This window comes from Nomascus leucogenys, chromosome 5 (genome assembly GCF_006542625.1).
Source record: "Nomascus leucogenys isolate Asia chromosome 5, Asia_NLE_v1, whole genome shotgun sequence".
Lineage (NCBI taxonomy): Eukaryota > Metazoa > Chordata > Mammalia > Primates > Hylobatidae > Nomascus > Nomascus leucogenys.
The window spans coordinates 65,653,424-65,659,513 of record NC_044385.1 but is presented as its reverse complement, the minus strand read 5'-3'; the positions used below and the strand labels follow the sequence as shown (position 1 = coordinate 65,659,513).

Sequence of the window (6,090 nt, the reverse complement as noted above, 5' to 3'; positions counted from 1 at the left end):
TGGGAGCACATTGAGGCACATAGTGAAAAATGCATTATCTTCAGAGAAAAACTAGAAAGAAGTTTCTGAGAAACTGCTTTGTATTGCATTCGTTCATCACACAGAGGTAAAACTTACTTTGATTGAACAGTTTAGAAACACTGTTTTTATGGAATCTGCAAAGGAATATTTGTTAGCTCCTTGAGGCATATTGTGAAAAAGGAAATACCTTCATAGAAAAATTAGAAATAAGCTTTCTGAGAAACTGCTTTGTGTTGTGTTCATTCATCTCACAGAGTTATAACTTTCTTTGTATTGAGCAGTTTGGAAACACTGTTTTTGTGGAATCTATGAAGGGATATTTTGGAGTGCATTAAGGCCTATGGTGAAAAAGGAAATTACTTCAGAGAAAAACCAGAAGGAAGCTAATGAGAAGCTGCTTTTTGAAGTGTGCATTCATCGTCCTGAATTAAACCTTTCCTGTTATTCAGCAGTTTGGAAACTGTCTTTGTAAAATCTGCAAATGTGTATTTTTTAGTGCATGGAGGCCTAGGTTGAAAAAGGAAATATATTCAGAGAAAAAACAGAAAGAAACTTTTCTGACAAATTGCTTTGTGATATGTGCAGTCATCTCACAAAATTAAGCCTTTCTTTTGATGGGACAGTTTGTATACACTATTTTTGTAGAATCTGAGGAAGGATGCTTGGGAGCCCATTGAGGCCTATAGTGAAAAAGGAAATATCTTCAGATTAAAATTAGAAAGAAGCTTTCTGAGAAACTGCTTTGTGATGTGTGCATTAATCTCACACAGTTAAACCTTTATTTTGATGGAGCAGTTTGGAAACACTGTTCTTGTAGAACCTGCAAAGTGATATTTGGGAGTGCATTGAGGTCTATGGTCACAAAGGAAATATTTTCAGCTGAAAACTAGAAAGAGTCTTTCTGAGAAACTGATTTGTGGTGTGTGAATTCATCTCAGAAAGTTAATCCTTTCTTTTGATTGAGCAGTTTGGAAACACTGGTTTTGTAGAATCTATGAAGCAATATTTGGAAGCGTATTGAGGCCTGTGGTGAAAAAAGGAAAATCTTCAGAGGAAAACTAGAGAGGGGTTTTCTGGGAAACTGATTTGGGATGTGTGCATTGATCTCACAGACTCAAACATTTCTTTTGGTTGAGCAGTTTGGAAACACTGTTTTTGCAGAATCTGTGAAGAGATATTTGGGAGCACATTGAGTCCTATGGTGAAAAAGGTAGCATCCTCATAGAAAAAACAGAAGGAAGGGGGGTGGAGCCAAGATGGCCAAATAGGAACGGCTCCAGTCTACAACTCTCATCGTGAGTGATGCAGAAGAAGAATGATTTCTGCATTTCCAACTGAGGTACCACGTGCATCTCACTCGGGAATGTCAGTGGGTGCAGGAGAGTGGGTGCAGTGCACCGAGCCTGAGTCGAACCATGGTGAGGCATCACCTCACCAAGGAAGTGCAAGGGGTAGGAGAATTCCCTTTCCTAACCAAGGAAAGGGGTGATGGATGGCACCTGGAAAATCGGGTCACTCCCACCCTAATACTGTGCTTTTCTGATGGTCTTAGTAAAGGGCACACCAGGAGATTATATCCCGTGCCTGGCTCAGAGGGTCCTATGACAACAGAGCCTCACTCATTGCTAGCACAGCAGTCTGAGTTCAAGCTGCAAGGTGGCAGCAAGGCTGGGGGAGGGGCGCCTGCCATTGCCGAGGCTTGAGTAGGCAAACAAAGTGGCTGTGAAGCTCGAACTGTGTGGAGCCCACCGCAGCTCAATGAGACCTGCCTGCCTCTGTACACTCCACCTCTGGGGGCAGGGCATAGCCAAACAAAAGGCAGCAGAAACCTCTGCAGACTTAAATGTCCCTGTCTGACAGCTTTGAAGAAAGCAGTGATTCTTCTAGCATGCAGCTGGAGATCTGAGAACAGAGAGACTGCCTCCTCAAGTGGGTCCCTGACCCCTGAGTAGCCTAACTGGGAGGCATCCCCCAGTAGGGACAGACTGACACCTCACATGGCCAGGTACTCCTCTGACAGAAATCTTTCAGAGGAGCAATCAGGCAGCAACATTTGCTGTTCACCAATATCTGCGGTTCTGCAGCCTCTGCTGCTGATACCCAGAAAAAAGGGTCTGGAGTGGAACTCTGGAAAACTCCAACAGACCTGCAGCTGAGGGTCCTGACTGTTAGAAGGAAAATTAACAAACAGAAAGAACATCCACACCAAAACCCATCTGTACATCACCATCATCAAGGACCAAAGGTAGATAAAACCACAAAGATGGGGAAGAAACAGAGGAGAAAAACTGAAAAATCTAAAAATCAGAGCACCTCTCCTCCTCCAAAGGAACGCAGCTGTTCACCAGCAATGGAACAAAGCTGGACAGAGAATGACTTCGACGTATTGACAGAAGAAGGCTTCAGACTATCAAACTACTCTGAGCTAAAGGAGGAAGTCTAAACCCATGGCAAGGAAGTTAAAAACTTTGAAAAAGGATTAGACAAATGGCTAAATAGAATAATCAAAGCAGAAAAGTCCTTAAAGGACCTGATGTAGCTGAAAACCACAGCACAAGAACTACGTGACAAATGCACAAGCCTCAGTAGCTGTTTCAATCAACTGGAACAAAGGATATCAGTGATGGAGGATCAAATGAATGAAAAGAAGCAAGAAGAGAAGTTTAGAGAAAAAAGAACATTCACTCCTGCTTTGTTGGTGGGCTGGTATCTGCTTATATTCTTGCTACTCTAACTGATGTCCAAGGCAGTCACATAGGCCAGGTTCCTGTTGCTGCCACTGCCACTGTTGTCACCTCTGCCACACCATGCCACTGGGCAGCCTGGCCCACTAGCTCTCCCCAGCCTTCCAGCTAGGGCATCTCAAGGGTCAGGGGTTGGATGCCAGTTCCCCTCTCCTTGTCCACTTCCCCACCATTCAGGTACCTAGCACATTCCAGCATGGAGGTTTAAGGACCCCTTGGGGGGGTCGCCCATCAGCCCCTGGGTCGGGTGCAGTGGGCCCATGGGGGAGTCCCTTTGGGAGGGGCCCAGCCCCTCACTTGCCTCCCCTGCAGACTCTGAACCCTGGTCAGGGCCACACCACACTTCTGTGTCACCACTGGCACCGCTGTCATGGTGGCCATCAGGTGGGAGCTTTATCCAGCGGCCATGGTGCTGTCACATGTGTGCTGTACATGTGGTGTGTTCCCCATGCCATGGGGGCAGGAAACCCCGGGGGCATGTGGGGTGGTGTCAGCATTCCCCCCGCATGGTCAGCACGCACCTCCCTGTGTTGTGAAACCTTCCGCTCCCTCTCCAGAGTCTGGTCCCATTGCTGTCTGACTGGCCAGCCTAAGGCAACCACTCTGGGTGATGTGCTGTGCCAGGAGGGCCTCCCAGTGTTGGGAGCACCCTCGCCAAATCAACCTCAAACGACTCTTAGCGGTGGATCACTTGGCTCATGTGTTGAAGAAGAGCACACCTATATGCAAGAATTAATGTGAATTGTAGGACACATTGATCATCCACCCTTCAAATGCACTTGCAGCCCCAGGTTCCTCCCGGGGCTACACCTGTCTCACTGTAGCTTGCCAGTCAATCACCCCCGGGGGTGACTCCAGGCTCCTCAGGGTGCACAGCTGGGGGTTCTCTCACAGGGCCTGCAGGGGCCCTGTTCCCCCAAGTGCAGACCCGGCAACATCTGCCCTCCTCTTCCACCACACCCACCCCTTCCCCCTCCCCCCATGGGCCCTGCGTTGTCACGCATTGGGTGGCAGGTGGAAGGGGGATGCCTGGCTGTGAGGGAGAGATACAGGGCAGCACCGCCATCCGCGAAGATGGAGAGGGAAGAGAGCTGGCTCGGGCTGGGTTCCAGTGGCCGCCACCATGGTCTGGGTTCCTCCCTCGGGGGCTCCCTTGCACTGCATGTGGCTTGTGGTGCAGGGTTCATTGGCCCTGGCTGGGTAGAAAGTCCCATGCCATTGTCATCATTGCACATTGTCGGCAGTGGGGGCATATTGTGGAGGGGAGAGGAAAGCAAGTAGGATGGGTCAGGTGGGGAGAGGGTAGGGGAGCAGGTCGTGGTCACTGTGGTTCACTGCCCGCCCCGATGGCAACCCAGCATCCAGCCCACAACCACTCCCACACCCCTCCTCCCTGCCACCCCTCCTCCCCAACCACTCCCTGCCCACCCGGCTCACATCACAGTGTGTCCAGGGCTGGAAGCCCGCCCCGCTGCCTTCCTGGCAGTGCTTGTGGCCATGGTCCTGGGGTTTGCTTGCCACGGTGGTGGCCTGCTGGATGCTGTGGTGTCGTCCGACATCGCATGCCCACTTCCGGCTCGTGGCCACGCCGTGCCTGGGGCCCCATCCTGGGCTTCCATGTCGGGGTGGGTCGGTGCCACCGCGTCCTCGGTCCTGTCCCCCATCTCCATTTAGTACGTAGGCAATCCCATGTAACTTAGCAAAGCTAGAAAGTCCCTAGACTTGGCGCAGCCACTGTAGAGGTGGCCCCCCAGTAGCATCATTAATATCAATTGTAATTGGTAGGCAATTGCTTAGTTTCACATTTCATTACCTGAGTTATACAAATGTGTAAAAACAATACAGCTTTAATAAAAGGGAGTAAAGGATAATATGAATAATATTCACAATATCCAGCTGGAAGAGGTAGTGTTTTCTCAGAAATCATGCATTCCTGGAGCAAAATAATTTTGTGTTTGGTTTCTTAAATATCTATTTCCATTTTGACAAACCGCTGGAAAAGCCCAGCTGCACAAGGACTCTCCACAAGAGTGGACACACAAAAGAACACCCATAACACAAAATCAAAACAAGGGTGGTCCAGGCTTCACATTAAAGACTCATTACCAAGTTTTCTTAGAAGAGATAAAGAATATGAAGTTACTTTTATGTGATAGAAAACAGACAGAAAGAGTAAATGGAACAATAAGTGTTAGGAAATAACAGTGAAAAACAAGCTGTGGAAAAAAAATGAATGGAATTGTTTTGTTTGGTATTGCTTTCCTACCCCGATATCAGAAAATATGGGAAAGAACAAGGCACATTTTTTGAGACATATTTTTGAAACATAAAACAAATGAATGTTAAAGACTATTTTACAGTGCTAACAAAAATATCTGTGACTTGTTTCTTCCCTTTAAAAATATGATTTTGTACAATTACATTTATATAAATTATTGAAATAAAATTGTAAAGATGGAGAACAGACTATGGGGTTGCCAAGGGGAAGGGGTGGAGGAAAACATGTCAGAGTGTCCGCAAGGATTGCAAGTTGGAGCCTGGTGGTGAGGCTACAGTTCTCTATCTTTACTGTCGAAGTGATAGTTACAGAGATCTACACCACATAAAAATGCACAGAACAAACGCACACACATACACACATGCAAAAACAAATGTGTACAAAACGGTTGTGATCTGAGTAAGCTTTTTGAATTGTACCTATGTCAGTTTCCAGGTTTTGATAATGCTTTTTGGCTATGCGAGATGTCACCACTGGAATTCGTGAAGAGTACCTAAGACATCCCTGTACCTTTTGCAACTTCCTGTGAATCTATAATTATTTCAAAAGAAACTTAAAAGTCACAGCAGACTTTCACTTCAAAGAGGAAAAAAAACTGAAGATTAATGAAATTGTTGAAGAACATCAAATACTCTATAGTCTGCATGAGAGTTGTATTCTGTCCACTCGCAGCACATCTGTCATTTAGCCTTTTCCTGACGTGACCTAGAGGACTTGAGCTCCCCTTGGATTGCCAAGGCCTATAATGTTTATCTGTTACTAACTTTGTACTGGACCCCCAAAAAATGAAAAGTGATTGAATAATCATTTATAATAACAACTAGTACTTTTACTTATAAAGAGACAATAGTGGTAATGAATTTAAATATTTGGGGTAAAAAATAGGATCTTGGTAAGACAATGCTGGCAAAATATAAAACAGAAAGAATAAGGAATCAGAAATATAAGTAGTTCATTGTTGTGAAAAAAATTATGGATCTGAGAAGAAAAGAACAGAGATTGTATTGCATTTCTGCTCCAAACCTGCTGACTCACCTTAAGCAATGC

The 6,090-nt window shown here is 46.0% G+C and overlaps 1 pseudogene; it reads left to right on the top strand.

The window, feature by feature from the left end:
* The first annotated feature begins 3,436 nt into the window (after window positions 1–3,436).
* LOC115835341 lies at window positions 3,437–3,589 on the top strand (annotated as a pseudogene).
* The last annotated feature ends 2,501 nt before the right edge of the window (window positions 3,590–6,090 follow it).